Genomic DNA, 18186 nt, shown 5'->3' on the forward strand with positions numbered 1-18186 from the left:
AAATAGGTTCAGGACACTGAAAGAATCGCCCGGCCGCCTGAACTACAGTTCTAAATGAATATTGATTGTCCATCTGCCGTTATTTTGCTAACCTTGAACCAAAAACACAGAGACCAGTCTTCTGAAGGCTATTTTGCATTTACTGGGGGAGGAGGGAGAGTGCACCATCAGATTAGCTCAAGGGCTTTTCCCCCAGAAAATACTTTTTTGAGGTGCCAACCAGATATGCATTGAGATGTGACCCCAGTCATTTTTGTTTTCAGCGGGGACAAGTCATGAATGGATAGATCTTCTCTATTAACATTAATGGGAGGGGATGCACTGTGCATGCGCTGAATCTACAACTCATGATCAAATCTCAAAGGAGATGTATTGAGCATGGGCCAATCACAGAATCTACGGCTCATTCACAGTACATCTCCTTTGGGTTTTCCTGCTGCTATGATGGTCTCGAAGAAGATGTATTGAGCATAGGTCAGTCATAGAATCTACGGCTCTTGTGAAATACATCACTTTTAGGTTTACCTGCTGCCATGGTGGTCTCAAAGGAGATGTATTGAGCATAGTTGAATTATACAATCTACGGCGCATGTGAAGGACATCTCCTTTGGGTTCTCCTGCTGCCATGATGGTCTCGAAGGAGATGTATTGCGCATGGGCTGGTTGCAGAATCTACTGCTCATGCGCAGGATTATACGGCCAGGCAGGAGCACTATGAGTATGCCTGGTCTTGTCAGTCAAGGGAAGGGGGGCATGCCTAAATTGGAAAACAAAGAAGCTGAGGTGCGCCGAGAGGCTAGGGCACGCCGCTTGGTGCTCTGAAGTCCTAATTAGCGTATTGATTAAAACGAAAATAATTAAAGGATCGGGCAGTGGATTTGGGCAATAAAGATATGGCTTTAATCAACAGTATCAACCTTACCTGGCAGTATATCTGGTTTAATAGGGTTGATCCGGCTGACAGGTTCTCTTTGAGATAATTTTCAATTATATTTTGTGACTTCATTTTTTGTCTTCCTACTCCCTGGACTTTCAGACCAGTTTGGGTTATGTTCATTCTGCATGAATTAAAGCAATTTAACGGAGTATGAACCAGGATGTTACAGCAATGGGTGTGGACCCACTGTACCAACCCACCAGTTCGACTGTGGGCTAACCCTAAGGGCATTCTCCTGGCCATCCCCTGGTATTCATCCTTTAATCTTGGTACAGGAATCTGGACTTCGCTGCAGGGGAGCCACCAGGCTGCCACCAGTGCCGATGTGATCAGCGATGCGAGGAACAGACAAAGGTCTGGGCAGGCAGAGTGGAGTCAGAGTTGGTTGTCAGGCAGGAGTTATGTACATGAGTAGGCAGAGAGGATATAACACCTTCACTAGTATACTAGACACTAGAAATCTAAAGCTCAGGCACCCTTCCACTGGGGAAGAGGCCTCATATACCCTGGGGTGGCCAGCCAAAGGCTGGGAAAGGATTTGGACGTGTGCATGCTACCTTGGAAAGCACATGTGCCCTATGGGACACTAGGAACACAGGCCTCAGCCTGCAGAAGGCACCACATGACACTATGAGAAGAGCGAGACAGGACCTTCATGCTTACGTTGGCCATAACTTGTTTGGCCAGCAGTATTTCTCCCAGTTTCCCCATAGCGTCATGGCGAGAGTGGAAGAAGTCGCTCCCAGATCGCTTGTACAGTGACATCTCCCAAGAGGAAGAAAGGATGAAATTTAACATGCCCAATTCTTCATTATCCCGACATGTGCCATTAGGGAGGTATAGGGAGGTGCCCAAACAAATCAGATAGTCGAACACTCATGCCTTTGACCTGATATGCTAATGCATTATGCTCAATACAGCCTGAACCCCTTTTTTGCTGCAGCATTGGAGCCCTGCAATGTGCTCATTCGAGCCCAAATGTTTTTGATCATTTGTTCCTGAAACTTCCTAACATGTGTGAGGACCTCTGTGCCATAACATATCACTGCCATGGACTAGTCAAAAGTCCCTCACATTTGTATCGGAAAGGTTGGAACTAAACTAGAGGGCCCAACAACAGAAAAGGCTCCGATATTAACCTTCTGGACCTTTTTTAACAGTATTGTCCCCGGTAGTGCCCTTGGGCCTCATATAGCCTCACCTGGCCTCATTGGTGGTGCAGCTCTGACCCAATATGTATCCATTTGGCCCAGTTACAAAAAAGTTTCCCATTGGGTATCGTAACTCAGCATTGTGTAACCTGTTGGGTAATCACTATTGTGTTTCAAAGAGATGCTGTAATTGCAAACTTCTGTCAAACCGTCACATCTCCCTCCTCCATTTCTCTCCCCGAGCTCCATAATGCATTTTTCCAATCATTTTTCCCTCCTCTTCAAAGTCATGTTAAACTGTGACATATTTCTTAATGATGAGATGATTAAAGAGAGCGGAACATGGGCGGTATCCAGCAGAGTAATACAGTAAAGGGATTTTAAAAATTATTTTTGATTTTTATTTTCATTTTTTTGCATATCTGAACTGAGCGACATTAATCAGAGTCTAAACTTGAGAGAATGAGATCACCGCGTTCTGTATAATGAACTCACCGCGAAGTTAATAGCAGCAGCCCATTAATAATGCATTAGTAAATATATATACAGTCATGTGAAAAAATTAGGACACCCTTTGAAAGCATGTGGTTTTTTGTAACATTTTTAATAAAAGGTTATTTCATCTCCGTTTCAACAATACAGAGAGATTAAAGTAATCCGACTAAACAAAGAAAACTGAAGAAAAGTCTTTTCAAGATCTTCTGTAAATGTCATTCTACAAAAATGCCTATTCTAACTGAGGAAAAAGATAGGACACCCTTGCCCCTAATAGCGAGTGTTACCTCCTTTGGCTGAAATAACTGCAGTGAGACGGTTCTTGTAGCCATCTACCAGTCTTCGACATCGGTCTGAGGAAATTTTACCCCACTCCTCAATGCAGAACTTTTTCAGCTGTGAGATGTTTGAGGGGTTTCTTGCACGTACAGCCCTTTTCAAGTCACCCCACAGCATCTCAATGGGATTCAAATCTGGACTTTGACTTGGCCATTCCAGGACTCTCCATTTCTTCTTTTTCAGCCAATCTTTGGTTGATTTACTAGTATGTTTTGGGTCATTGTCATGTTGCATGGTCCAGTTCCGCTTCAGCTTTAATTTTCTAACTGATGGTCTCACATGTTCTTCAAGCACCTTCTGATACACAGTAGAATTCATCGTGGATTCTCTGATGGTGAGCTGACCAGGTCCTGCTGCAGCAAAGCAGCCCCAAACCATGACACTTCCACCTCCATGCTTCACAGTTGGTATGAGGTTCTTTTCTTGGAATGCTGTGTTTGGTTTACGCCAAACATGTCCTCTGCTGTTGTGTCCAAATAATTCAATTTTGGACTCATCTGTCCAAAGAACATTATTCCAGAAGTCCTGGTCTTTGTCAACTTTATCTCTGGCAAATGTCAGTCTGGCCTCGATGTTTCTCTTGGAAAGCAAAGGTTTCCTCCTTGCACACCTCCCATGCAAGTTAAACTTGTACAGTCTCTTTCTGATTGTAGAGGCATGTACTTCTACATCAACAGTAGCCAGAGCCTGCTGTAGTTCTCGAGATGACACTTTAGGGTTTTTGGAGACCTCTTTTAGCATCTTGCGGTCTGCTCTTGGGGTGAACTTGCTGGGGCGACCAGTCCTGGGCATGTTGGCAGTTGTTTTGAAAGCCCTCCACTTGTAGACTATCTTCCGGACAGTGGAATGGCTGATTTCAAAATCTTTTGAGATCTTTTTAAATCCCTTCCCAGACTCATAGGCTGCTACAATCTTTTTTCTGAAGTCCTCTGACAGCTCTTTTGCTCTCACCATGGTGCTCACTCTCACTTCAACAGTCAGGAGCACACCAAACTAAATGTCTGAGGTTTAAATAGGGCAAGCCTCATTCAACATGCAGAGTAACGATCTACTAATTATGTGCACCTGGTGTGATATACCTGTGTGAGATCTGAGCCAATTTAAGAGGGAATACATGTGAGGGTGTCCTATCTTTTTCCTCAGTTAGAATAGGCATTTTTGTAGAATGACATTTACAGAAGATCTTGAAAAGACTTTTCTTCAGTTTTCTTTGTTTAGTTGGATTACTTTAATCTCTCTGTATTGTTGAAACGGAGATGAAATAACCTTTTATTAAAAATGTTACAAAAAACCACATGCTTTCAAAGGGTGTCCTAATTTTTTCACATGACTGTATATATATATATATATATATATATATATATTACAATACGATGTATTTCTGGATATTTTTAATTTTTTTTCACACCTGCTATACCCTAGATGGTGACTGATTGAGCCCTTTAGGAAACCATCAGTGGAAAAGTATGCATTTCCTGCACCAGGGTGCATGTGGGCTGTCAAGTGTGCCACCATTCTACGTTATTTTAATATAATCCAGCATGAAAAACTAGTTACTTTTATAATTTATAATCTGTATAGTTATGTGCATGTCCACCTACTGAGGTCTTAAACTCTTCCGGCATGCTTTTGTGACAGAGGAACAGCCTGGTGGAGTTCATTATATCCGGATCCTGCCTACACCATCGGAGCCCATTGTCCATAATGGGACCTGGCAAGGATCCGGCCTAGTTCCAGCATTAGTGCAGACAAAAACTACTGCAAGTGGCGGTTTTTGGCTACTTGTGCAGCACAACGCTTCAGTTTTGTCCCCAATGCATTGTCAATGGGGACAAAACTGAACAAACCAGGACAGAATTCACCAGAATGCATTCCGTTCCGGTTTGTAACGTTCCCACGCCGGACACAAAGCCGATGCAAGCAGCGTTTTTGCGTGTGGCATGAGAAATGGAAGAAGCTGGATCCGGCACCCATTGACTTACAATGGTTTTAGTGCCGGAACCAGCTTCTTAATTTTCGATATTATACAACCAGATCTGTTCAGAACGGATGCAGCCGGTTTGTATTATAATAACGGAAGCGTTTTGCTGTGGTTTTGAGATCCCATGCCGGATCTCAAAACCGAATGACAAAAGTGCAGATGTAAACGTAGCCTATCCGGCTGATTCCTGGCACTAATGCTGAAAACAGGTCAGATCCCTCCTGAGTTCCATTATAGTCAATGGTGCCTGGCGGTGCTACAGCCTGTTACGGCTACGCCAGTTACAATGATGTCCTGCAGGTGTGAAACTAGCCATAGCCAAACACTCATTCGGGCGACAGCCATTCCTTCCATGCCTGCCATACACATGCACACTCAGTTCAGCCAAGCATGCGTATGTTTTTGTATTGTGAAGAGGGGTTAGCAACTAAGAACAAAAGGAGCAGGCATGTTGACATTTGTCACACCCAACATTTCCAACAGTTGCAACATATTAGATGGTCGGACGGTCCTTCCGAAATCAACCGCCACCTTCCTTCTAATCAAAAACAACCAGCAGATGCGGCTCTTGTGTCAAGTTGTGAAAAAAATCTGTTTGCAATTTCTATGTTTCTGAAAAAGCTAAGTGACAACCAGTATGGCAGCCATTGTAGCTCCGGCGGGGGCCTTTCACACAGGTGTCCTAACCTTAAAAGCCCATCTGTCAGCAGATTTGTACCTATGACACTGGCTGACCTGTTACATGTGCACTTGGCAGCTGAAGACATCTGTGTTGATCCCATGTTCCTATGTGCCCGCATTGCTGAGATAAATGATGTTTTAATATATGCAAATGAGCCTCTAGGAGCAACGGGGGCGTTGTTATTACACCTAGAGGCTCTGCTCTCTCTGCAACTGTCGTGCCTTCTGTACATTGTTTGGCAGTGAAAATGTCATCACACCTGACCCTGTCAAAGTGCAGAGGGCCCAGCAGTGACATACCCCAGATATTTAGTCTCCTCTAACTCTATCGCACATTTTTTGGGGGTTAGCGGTTAGGCCAGCTTTACGAAGGGAGTCCACTATAGCCTGCACTTTGGGTAGGTGACTTTCCCAGTTGGTACTGTGGATGACAATATCGTCCAAGTAAGCCGAAGGGTACAGATGATGTGGACGAAGCACAATGTGGGGGGGTGCCATGCAGACCAAAGGGTAAGACCTTATACTGGTACAGCCCCTCAGGCATGATAAAGGCAGTTTTCTCTTTGGCAGCCTTCATTAATGGCACCTGCCAGTACCCTTTCGTGAGATCCAAAACAGAAAAATACCAGGCTTATCCTAACCTCTCGATGAGCTCATCCACCCGGGGCATGGGATACGCATAGAATTTGGAAACCTTGTTAAGTTTTCGAAAGTCGTTACAAAACCGCAACATCCCATCCGGCTTGGGTATCAATACTATAGGACTGGCCCACTCACTTTTTGACTCAGTGACGTCTAGCTGCACCTCCTCCGATATGGCTTGTCGCCGAGCCTTGTGTACCCAGTATGGTTTTAATTGGACTTTTGCCTGAGGCTCAGTGACAATGTCATGCTGGATTATGGAAGTGCGTCCAGGGAGGTCCGAGAACACATCTGTGTTCCAACTAATGAACTCCCTGGCCTCCTGAGTCTGTTTAGAGGAGAGGCTGTCAGCCATTCTTACTGTGGCAGCCGCTTCTCTTGCATCAATCAGAAGAGCCAGTACCTCTTCTCCTAGAAAACCTGGCCATGGGCTGTCTTCTGTAAACCTGCTCCGGCTTTCGCCGCCCTGGCTGGTGTACCTTGTAGTTTACATCTCCAATTTTCTCGAGTACCTCGTAGAGCACCTGCCACCTAGCCAGGAACTTACTGTCCACGGTCAGCACCAGAACCAAAACCTGATCACCTGGGTTAAAGATCCGGCCCGAGCCTGCAGATTATAGACCCGACTCTGGGCTCACTGAGCTGCCTCCATATGCTCCCTAACAAGAGGCAACACTGTCTCTATCCGATCTTACACTTTTATTTGGAGTGGGTTGTTGTTCCCACGCCTTTTTGGCCACGTCCAAGAGACCGCAAGGGTGTCTGCCATATAGAAGTTCGAAGGGTGAGAACCCAGTAGAAGGTACCTATCGCACTGCGAACATGAGATAGGGCAGAAGGAGGTCCCAGTCCTTCCCTTCTTTAGCCACCACCCTTTTCAACATATTTTTTAATGTTTGGTTAAACCGTTCTACCAGACCGTCCATTTGCGGATGGTAAACGGACATCCGTAGCTGTTTTATGTGCAGCAACTTACAAAGTTCCCTCATCACCTTGGACATAAAAGGGGTCCCTTAGTCGGTCAGAACCTCTTTAGGTAGTTCTACTCGGGAAAACATCTCCATTAACTCCTTAGCTATAAGTTTGGCCAAGGTATGTCGCAGTGGCACCGCCCCTGGGTTCATAATGTAGATTTGTGGCGACAGCCACCTCGTGGGTCCATCTACTGGCCACCATAGTTAGAAACACCAGTGCGGTGGGGTAGTCTTTTAAGTCTCCGTGGATGCACATTTTCCCGACTTTCCAGCCAGTATAATCAGTAGACCGCACCAGGGTAGCCCTTACTAGGGTCACCAGACTCCCTGAGTCCAGCAGGGCCTCTGCTGGAGGGTCTCCCACTTCCACCTGGCACAAGTGATCTAGAGACTATGGGGTACCTACTGTCAATTTAGCAACTGACGGTAGCCATAGTAAGTGTCCATGGGCTGGACCCGATGGGGACAGTCAGCCCTTACATGACCAGGCTCCTGACACTGCCAGCAGACTATCGGAGCCAGGTCAGCCGTGGGTATATCCCGTGTGGGTTTTATCGGCTCAAATCTCTGGGCCTGGTGTGGAGATTTCCGGGGTTTGCCAACCCCCTCCTGACAGAACCCTCCTTTAGATTCCTGGTAGCTTCATAGTGTTCCAACTGATCCACCATCTCAAGGGCATTGCCAGGAGACACCTGACCGATCCAGTGCTGGAGAGGGTATGGCAAAGCCCTCCAGAATATATCGGCTAACAGACGATCCAGCATAGCAGTGGGACTCAGCACATCAAGCTGTAGCCATTTTTGCAAGAGGTGAAGTAAGTATATACTGGGGTCTTGCAGGCTCAGCCAGGTTGAACCCCCACTGATGCACCCGCTGGGCCAGGACCAACACATTCACCCCCAATCTTGCCTGAATCTCACCCTTGACTTCCTGGTAGTCGGCCGCTTGATTGTCCGGCAAGTGGAAATACACCCGCTGGGAATCGGATGCCAGGAATGGAGCGACGACCTCAGCCCACCGGTCACGGGTTAGCTTTTCCTTGATGGTCACATTCTCGTACATCACCAGGTAGATTTCAATGTCGTCTGCGGGGGTCATCTTAGGAATCAAGGCACAGACTGCTTTCCGGGCATTGTGGACGCTCGGGGTTGCTTCTGCTGTCTGTATCACGTGTGGTAGCATCAACTAGTTAGTCTGCTGCTGCTTATTAGTCTCCCATTGCTGCAGATTTGTCTCTCGCTGCTGCAGATTAGCCTCCACGAGGGCCTTCACAACAGCCTCCATTTTGTCGTAGGGCACTGGTTGTTATACAGCTGGTTTAATGTACGACATACAACCGTGCCTAAAGAATGCAGAAACCAAAAATATCGGCGTTTACCCCAGCCTCACTGCTCTTGACCGCATCCTCCACCGATTGTGGGGTTTCGTTCTGGTAGACAGGATTAGCGGACGCACTATAGAGGCAACAACAAGTTCTTTGGATCAAACAGTTCAGTGTTTTATTCACACTTTAGGCAAGTGACAAAACAAGCAGTCATAAACAAGCAAAAAGTGACCTTGCGGTGTTGGTGGTAATTCACACCATGCAGCAATTCTGCCTCAAAGAGTCCTTGATGATAGCAGCATCAACCTGTTTTCACGTAAAATAGGTAGCAAGCCTTCATCCAGACACAAGGCCAGATCCCAACACAGAGACCTGGCTTCTGAGCCCAGCTGCCTATTTAAGGACAGTCAGGTGCTGCCAAAACCCGGACTAGCACTTAAAATCCGGTCCGGTATTTGACCTCACCTGGCTGTAAATCAGCCCAGCAACACATGCTTGGAGAAAAATACCTATTTTCCAGACCAAACCTCTCACTGTGTCACACCACCTAAATGTGATAAGTAGCTGGAAAGAAAACCTTTCCCTCCAATCTTTTTCCAAGCTTCTAAATTGCTGTAACTATTTGAACCTCGCCGTACATTAGGCACTTAAGTGGCAGCGTGACATTTAGTAGAGAAAGGGGTCTGACGAGTGGAAGCGTATCAGAGGCACGTCTGGCAATTATACCGAGGCCTCCTGAGGCTCCCGCGGCCCAGGACCCGGCTTTTACATTTTTATTGTAATTATACTTGTAAATATGAGGGAGGGATTGACTGCGTTTCTAAGAGAGGTGTTGGAGGTTGGCAGACGCAATTTTCAGAAATACATTACCCAGTAGAAATAGGCTGCAATTTTATTTTTATTTTTTTAAATTTATATTAATTTCAATTTTCATTTTTGGGAGGTGATTATAACTTTTTTTGTTTTTTATTTTTATGTTATTATTTTCGGATCATTTTTGCTTTCACGGTAGAAGATGTTTTTACCGCCCGCAATGACAATTCTTTTCTTTCATTTGTGAAATTGGTGACTGACGTTATTAGATTGTTAAGAAGAGGGAACATTCTGTTTGTGCAAAGGGATCTTCGTTCAGACTTGAGAGTCTTAAAGGGAGCGTGTCACTAGGAAATTCACCGATAAACCCGGCACAAAGCCTTGTAGGGCTAGATCGGGTGAATGTAATGATTCCTTTCACTAAGGGCTCATGCACACAAACGTATTTTCTTTCCGTGTCCATATGTGGAGTCATTCATTTCAATGGGTACGCAAAAAAAAAAAACAGAAGTTACTCCATGTGGATTCCATGTCTTTATGTTCGTATATTTGTTTTGCAAAAAACAGAACATGTCCTATTATTATCCGCATTACGGACAAGGATAGAACTGTTCTATTAGGGGCCGTTCTGCAAAATACGAAATGCACGCGGATGTCATCCGTATTTTATGCGGATACTTTTTTGCAGATGGCAAAATGCATAAGGTCATGTGCATGAGCCCTAAGGGTGGGTTCACATCACGTTTTATGCCTCCGTTTAACGTATATGTTATGAAAAAAAAAGGATACAAAAACGCAGCACATCACATTCTTGCATCCTACAGTCTAGTAAAAAAAAAAAGCATACGTTTTTCTTTTACAGAGGAACTCTAGGGTAGACAAATCCCACTATATGGCATTAGTCTGAGGCTTCTGTTTAACGTATACTTTTTTGTATACGGTGAAAGGATGGGAAAAACATGATGTTGACCCACCATTAGTGATCCATTGCTTTAATAATTATGCAAATGAACTGTTAAGTGCACTGAGGACGGGCCTTAGCCACTCTGTGCACTCTTGCTCCTCCTACTTCCTGTGCCAGCCCCACCCTCTCTTTCTTGAGTGATACAGCCATTTAAGATGACTATGGCACTATGGAACCTGGCACTGGAGAGGAAGGGGCTGGCAGAGGAAGCTTGGGTGCACAGAGTGGCTTGGGCCCGATCCTTAGTGCACTTAACAATTCATTTGCATATGGATTAAAAGTACTTTTAGTCCAGAATAAAACAATGGATCGCTAAGTGACAGATGTCATTACATTGCACTGAGCCGGCCCTACAAAGCTTTGCTCCTGGAATTCCTGGTCATAGACTCCCTTTAAAAGAGCTCGACCTGGTGGACTCAGGGCTTGTTTTTCCATCACATATAATATGGACCTGCTTGAAGGAGTTTCTGGTTTTCTACAGTTGGTTGCAAGCAGAAGCCACAAAGAAAAGCTATTTTTCTGACACAGAGGAGGTAATTTGCACGGCTATATAGAGAACACCCATGGCAGTAAATGTCGCTTTCTAGGCCACGCTCAGAGGAGAGCGGTATATTTTTAGCCCGAGAGTGGAAAGAAAAAATCTCGGCCAATTCATATTCCCCACATGTTCTAGAGAGAAAGATCTGTGAGAAGCGGGGACCTGATTTGTTTTGTGCAGCTGTAGTAGGCTTCATAGCTTGTGGTATATCGCAGCATCCAGAGAGACGTCTGCATCTGGCTAATACATTTCTATTCCTGCCTGCACCTGCTGCCTCGTAGAGTAGGCGAAACAAGCTCAATGTGCTGATATCCTGCAGAGCGTCTATATTTCTATGGACTCTGTGTCCAGAAGAAAAGACAAATCTACTTATTAGTGTTTATTATAATCAATAACAATAATGCTCCTATGTACAAGAATATAACTGCTATAATACTGCTCCTATGAACAAGAATATAACTACTATAATACTGCCTCCTATGTACAAGAATATGACTACTATAATACTGCTCCTAAGTACAAGAATCTAACTACTATAATACTGCTCCTATGTACAAGAATATAACTGCTATAATACTGCTCCTATGTACAAGAATATAACTACTATAATACTGCCTCCTATGTACAAGAATATAACTACTATAATACTGCTCCTATGTACAAGAATAGGACTACTATAATACTGCTTCTATGTACAAGAATATAACTACTATAATACTGCCTCCTATGTACAAAAATATAACTGCTATAATACTGCCTCCCATGAACAAGAATATAACTACTATAATACTGCTCCTATGTACAAGAATGTAACTACTATAATACTGCCTCCTATGTACAAGAATATGACTACTATAATACTGCTCCTAAGTACAAGAATCTAACTACTATAATACTGCTCCTATGTACAAGAATATAACTGCTATAATACTGCTCCTATGTACAAGAATATAACTACTATAATACTGCCTCCTATGTACAAGAATATAACTACTATAATACTGCTCCTATGTACAAGAATAGGACTACTATAATACTGCTTCTATGTACAAGAATATAACTACTATAATACTGCCTCCTATGTACAAGAATATAACTACTATAATACTGCCTCCTATGTACAAGAATATAACTACTATAATACTGCTCCTATGTACAAGAATATAACTACTATAATACTGCCTCCTATGTACAAGAATATAACTACTATAATACTGCCCCTATGTACAAGAATATAACTACCATAATACTGCTCCTAAGTACAAGAATATAACTACTATAATACTGCTCCTATGTACAAGAATATAACTACTATAATACTGCCTCCTATGTACAAGAATATAACTACTATAATACTGCCCCTATGTACAAGAATATAACTACCATAATACTGCTCCTAAGTACAAGAATATAACTGCTATAATACTGCTCCTATGTACAAGAATATAACTGCAATGGGGCGGAGCTTGACTTCCGGCCAAGCCAGACGCATGTGAGAGAGCTCCTCTCCATGTGAGCCAGCAAACTGGTTTATTTCGCTTTCTAGCCTGTAAAGAATGGGTAAAGTGGGACGATACATCCCTAGAGACAAGCCAGAACCTGCCAGATTGGATCGAGGTCCCCAAGAAATGGATAAATTCCTGAACAAGAGGCCTCTAGCAGTGAGTGCCGCCAAGATGGCGCTGCCTGAGCACGAGGACTGGCTGCAGGAAGCAGAGGGAGCGGACGGCGTCTCATCAGATCTGGACGCCGGGCCCCGCGCCACCACCTCGGCGCCTATTTCACGCCAGTTCATCCAACAAGCCCTATCATCAGCATTAGCTCCGGTGATTCAAGACCTCACCGAAATCAAGAGCGACGTGAAACACATCGGGCACCGCGTTGAGAAGCTGGAGCATACACAGGCGGCCATCCTGACCTTTGCCCACACGCTGGGTGATAACAGTACCGCACTCGCTACCTCTTTGGACAATGCCTACGCTCTGATAGAAGACCAGGAGAACCGCAGCCAACAAAAGAATATCCGGCTGCGAGGTCTCCCAGAGCAGGTGTTGCATGAAGCACTGCCTGAGGCGGCAACCGCCATTTTTTCCGGCCTGCTAGGTGCAGAAAGAGCTGCCGAAATCTGCGTGGAGCGCATCCACAGAGCACTCAGGCCGAAACCGAGGGACAACGACCCACCAAGGGATGTGGTCTGCGGCCTGCTACGGTATGTGGACACAGCAGCGATCCTTAAAGCTGCAAGAGAGCAGAAAGAACCGCTCTACGATGGGGCCAAGATCCTCTTATTTCAAGACCTAGCACCCTCCACTCTGAATAAGCGAAGGATACTCCGACCGCTTACAGATCATCTAAGGGCTATTAAAATGCCCTACAAGTGGCTATTTCCATTTGGCTTGACTTTCGCATCTGAGGGCAAAAGATGCACGATCCGCACACCAGCAGACTTACCAGCGGCGTGGACTCTGCTTCAGGCGACCCCCCTGGATATACCATCGTGGCTCCCGTCGGCCGACACAGGAGTCCCTTTGCCTGACTTGCCGGAAGGGCAGAGATGGGCTAAAGCTACTACAAAGAGAAAGTCCAACAATAGGCCATAAGGCCTGCCGCCTTGATTGAAAGCCTTTGCCCCACTAGCGGATGGTAGCTCAATGAACTGATGCTGCCGGGATACTGGACGTAACGGACGATCTTCGGGTCCCTGAGCGCAAGTATATGTTACAGCCATTTGTACCTTCTTGTTTGCAGCCTGCTCCAGGTCGCTGGCTGTGGCCTGGTGGTCCGGAGACTTGCTTTGGGATGTCCCAGGCTGATGGTCCGCGGGCGGGGGAATCCTAGGTCGGGTCAGCCCGGACGGGCGTTCTGGGAACTGCTGTAGTAATGTCACAATACTACTACTGTGGCTAACACGCATTACCCTATTCCACATGTTTGATCTACATGTTTTATACTGAGTTTGTTTATAAGCTTGATGGTCCTATAGTAATGGCATGGCAGTAAAGGGTGTCAGTCCCCTTGATTGACCCCTGGTTCGGTCAAGCCATTTATCTATTGGCTAGACTAATCAATTGAATGTTTTCAACGTTATGTTTGCTATGGCTCGCGGGACAGGCTGGCTTACTCCCCTCGTATAGCCGCTTGCCTTAGACCGTTATGGCACTCACCAGGGACTTAATGGCGCAACCCTGGTGCAAGCGCCTTACAATAGGCTGGCTTGGGCCATTCGCGCTTTGCCTTGCCTTGCTGGGCTGCGCGCTAGGCACAAGTCACCCGAACCCTAAGTTGGAGATTTTCTCCACTCCCCGGTTGTTCTTGAGGTTGGATACTTCACTTTGTTTCTCTGGTCACACGCATGATTCCAAGCAACTACCAGCTCTAGGGTCTGTACTTGTAATACGTTATGGCATTGGTTAAGTGTACCTCCTTTAATGTCAGAGGATTTAACACCCCGCAGAAGAGGTCGCAGGTTATACGCATGTTGAAAAAGTCACACACAGACATCTGTTTTCTCCAGGAATTACATTTCAAATCAGCGCACGTGCCCACTCTCCCCAAGTCCTACTTCCAACACTGGTTCACTAGCGCGTTCAGTAGTGCAGCTAGAGGAGTTGGTATTGCCATATCAAAGAGAGTCCCTTTCCAGTTATCTTGCATACAGGATGACCCAGAGGGGCGCTACGTATTTGTAAAGGGCTCAATAGGCACCCAGGTAGTGACCCTTGCCAGTCTGTACTGCCCCAATCGAGGTCAAACAAAATGGCTTGTCAATACCCTAAAAACATTTGCCTCCTTCGCTGAAGGAATCAGATTAATAGGTGGTGATCTTAATATGACGCTGAATCCCATTATGGATGCTTCCGATGGCTCTTCCCAATTGACCCAGGTAGCTTTAGGTCGGGTTAACGCCTATCTAGCTGATGTCAATTTAGTGGACTCCTGGCGGTTGCTCCACCCTGCCGACAGGGACTATACTTTCTTCTCAGCACCGCATAACACCCATAAGAGGCTGGATTATGTCCTGATCTCGGGCAGCTGTGCTGACAGGGTGGAGCAATCTACCATTGAGTCCGTCACGGTCTCCGACCATGCCCCGGTGTCGACTTCGCTTCATTTCCCTACGCTGCCTACACAAACTAAACAGTGGCGTCTGAACGAGACACTCCTAGATAAACAGTCAGATCTAGCTACCCTCAGTCAGAAATTATCGTGGTTCTTTACCGAAAACTCTACCGATGGGATGCCACTCACAACTATCTGGGAGACGCATAAACAGGTCATGAGAGGTGAGCTCATTGCACTGGGCAGTAAAGTTAAAAGGGATAGACAGGAGCACTTAAATTCCCTACTTAAGCAAATTGCGGCTATTGAGTCTGTACACAAGCGCTCTAGAGCCCTAGAAGCCAGGGAACAGCTAGCCATCCTGCGTAAACAACTAACAGATCATCTAAATGTATGTTATGCAAAAACATACCAATACTCGCAATTTCGCTTTTATTCTCATGGGACAAGGGCACGAAATTGATGTCCTCTCTCCTGAAACAGAAGAAGGACTCAATGTATATAGCAGGGATTAATAAGAGAGATGGCACCACTGTTCACAAAACGTCAGATATAGCCACTGAGTTCCAAAAATTTTACCAAGATTTGTACGGTCTTCCTGAAGAAATAGCAGGGTCCACTGTAGATAGGGCCTCCCTGATTGATAACTTCTTAAAGCACCTGCAGCTTCCCACTTTAAATGAGACAGAGGGCCAGACTCTTCTATCCCCAGTAACGGAGAAAGAAGTCATGAGCATCTTAAGCTCCATGCCAATGGGGAAGAGCCCGGGCCCCGACGGCTTCCCTGTGGGATATTATAAGAAATTCTCAAAAATACTAGCTCCCCGCTTTGCTGCCTGGTGCAATGAGCTCCTGAATGGCTCACAGTTACATACACAGTCCCTTGAGGCCACAGTCACTATTCTTCCCAAACCCGGGAAGGACTCTAAATTGTGTGGCAGCTATAGACCAATTTCGCTTTTAAACGTTGACATCAAGGTCTGGGCGAAACTTCTTGCAACTAGAATTAGTGCCCTTCTTCCGAAACTCATTAAGGCTACTTTCACACTAGCGTTCGATCGGATCCGTTCTGAACGGATCCGATCATAATAATGCAGACGGAGGCTCCGTTCAGAACGGATCCGTCTGCATTATTTTGGCATATAAAAGCTAAGTGTGAAAATAGCCTCGGACGGATCCGTCCAGACTTTCAATGTAAAGTCAATGGGGGACGGATCCGCTTGAAGATTGAGCCATATTGTGGCATCTTCAAACGGATCCGTCCCCATTGACTTACATTGTAAGTCTGGACAGATCCGCACGCCTCCGCACGGCCAGGCGGACACCCAAACGCTGCAAGCAGCGTTCAGCTGTCCGCCTGTCCGTGCGGAGGCGAGCGGAGCGGAGGCTGAACGCCGCCAGACTGATGCAGTCTGAGCGGATCCGCATCCATTCAGACTGCATCAGGGCTGGACGGAAGCGTTCGGGTCCGCTCGTGAGCCCCTTCAAACGGAGCTCACGAGCGGACCGACGAACGCTAGTGTGAAAGTAGCCTAACCCTGAACAAGCAGGCTTTGTCCCAGGCAGGGAAGGCAGTCGCAACTCCTGCAGAATTCTGTCCACCATACAGCTAGCGATGAAAAAACGCCTCCCCCTGGTCCTGCTGGGTATAAATGCGGAGAAGGCCTTTGACCGGGTGAATTGGGCTTATATGATAAAAACCTTGCAAAAGTTTGGCTTCCCTGCGCAATTTCAGAGAGCTATAATGTCACTGTATGGCGACCCTAGCGCCCGGATCAGAGTTAATGGCACCTTATCGCCTCCCTTCCCTATCAGGAATGGGACGAGGCAGGGATGCCCCCTGTCACCTGCCTTGTACATTTTAGTCATGGAAACTTTGCTCCAGGCCATTAGAGACCATCCTGGCATCAGGGGACTCAAGTTGGAGAATAGCCCCATAGAATATCTCAATGCAGCTTATGCAGACGACCTCCTAGTCATGGTCTCCAACCCGGTCGAGGCCTTCCCGCATCTATTATCCCTGTTCGAACAGTATGGACAGGTGTCCAATTTTAAAGTAAACTATACAAAGTCAGAAGCCATGAATGTGTCGGCACCGGCCAAACAAATCCACTTGTTGAAAGCGAAAACCCCTTTCATATGGCAAACGTCTCACCTGTCCTACCTGGGAATTAAGATCCCTTGTAGATTGGACGAGCTTTTCCAGCTGAACTATGCTGCACTGCTGAACGACGCCCAACAACAACTGCACGCGCTGAGAATTCCGTATATTTCCTGGATGGGCCGAAAAAATCTGCTAAAAGCATTTATTATGCCCAAGATACTGTATGTCATGCAGATGCTGCCTGTCTTCCTTCCCTCCTCCTTCTTTACACAAATTAGACGGCTTTTCAGCATTTTTCTTTGGGGGGGAGGGGAGCGAGACTGGCGCATCGCACGCTGATTCTGAGGAAGAATCAGGGAGGTATGGCACTACCTGACGCTCAGCTATACTATAAGGCCATCCACCTGAAGAGGTGGCTACACATACATGCCCCCTGGTCTCACATCTTGGGTAGGGAACTTGAGATCTCCCAGCTCGACAAAAAACAGAGAGCGGGGTTATGGGGCCTGAACTCATCCTCACTTCACTCACATGTGCTGCTTAAAGGCACAGCGGCCGTTATCAGACAACTGAACAAGGACAAAGGCTTGTTGCATGCTCTATCACCGCTGATGCCAGCAGACCTTTCCCCATTCATTGTGAGACCCACTGCTGACACTGTATCACCTGTGTGGAATAAGCTACGCAAATACACCGTCGCAGAGTTCTTAGATGGGGCATCAGGTGCTCTCCCCGTCCATCACCCCCTAAACCACACTCTATATTCTAGCAACTTTCTAGACACCATAGAATTTAATTCTATCAGCAAGCCATTATTAACTTCTAGACAGCCCACTCCAGAAACAACATGGTTCGAGAAATTGTTACACTTAAAATCCCCCCCTAGCAAAATAATATCTAAACTATATTTGGCTCTTAATGTCCAGACTCCAACGGGGGTCCCACAATACTTGAAAACCTGGGCAACTGAGCTTGACTTAGAATTCTCAGAAACTGACGTATTACGCATACATGCCCACTCCCACGGATTCTCGAGATGTGTGAAAGTGCAGGAGCACTCATACAAAGTGCTGACCCAGTGGTATCAGACCCCTAAACAACTGTTCTTAAAAGGTTTCAGTCAGTCTGACACGTGCTAGAGGTGTAAGGAGGCGTCAGGGACGCAAACACACATATTCTGGTCC

The sequence above is a fragment of the Bufo gargarizans genome, chromosome 6 (assembly GCF_014858855.1).
Source record: "Bufo gargarizans isolate SCDJY-AF-19 chromosome 6, ASM1485885v1, whole genome shotgun sequence".
Taxonomy (NCBI): Eukaryota; Metazoa; Chordata; class Amphibia; order Anura; family Bufonidae; genus Bufo; species Bufo gargarizans.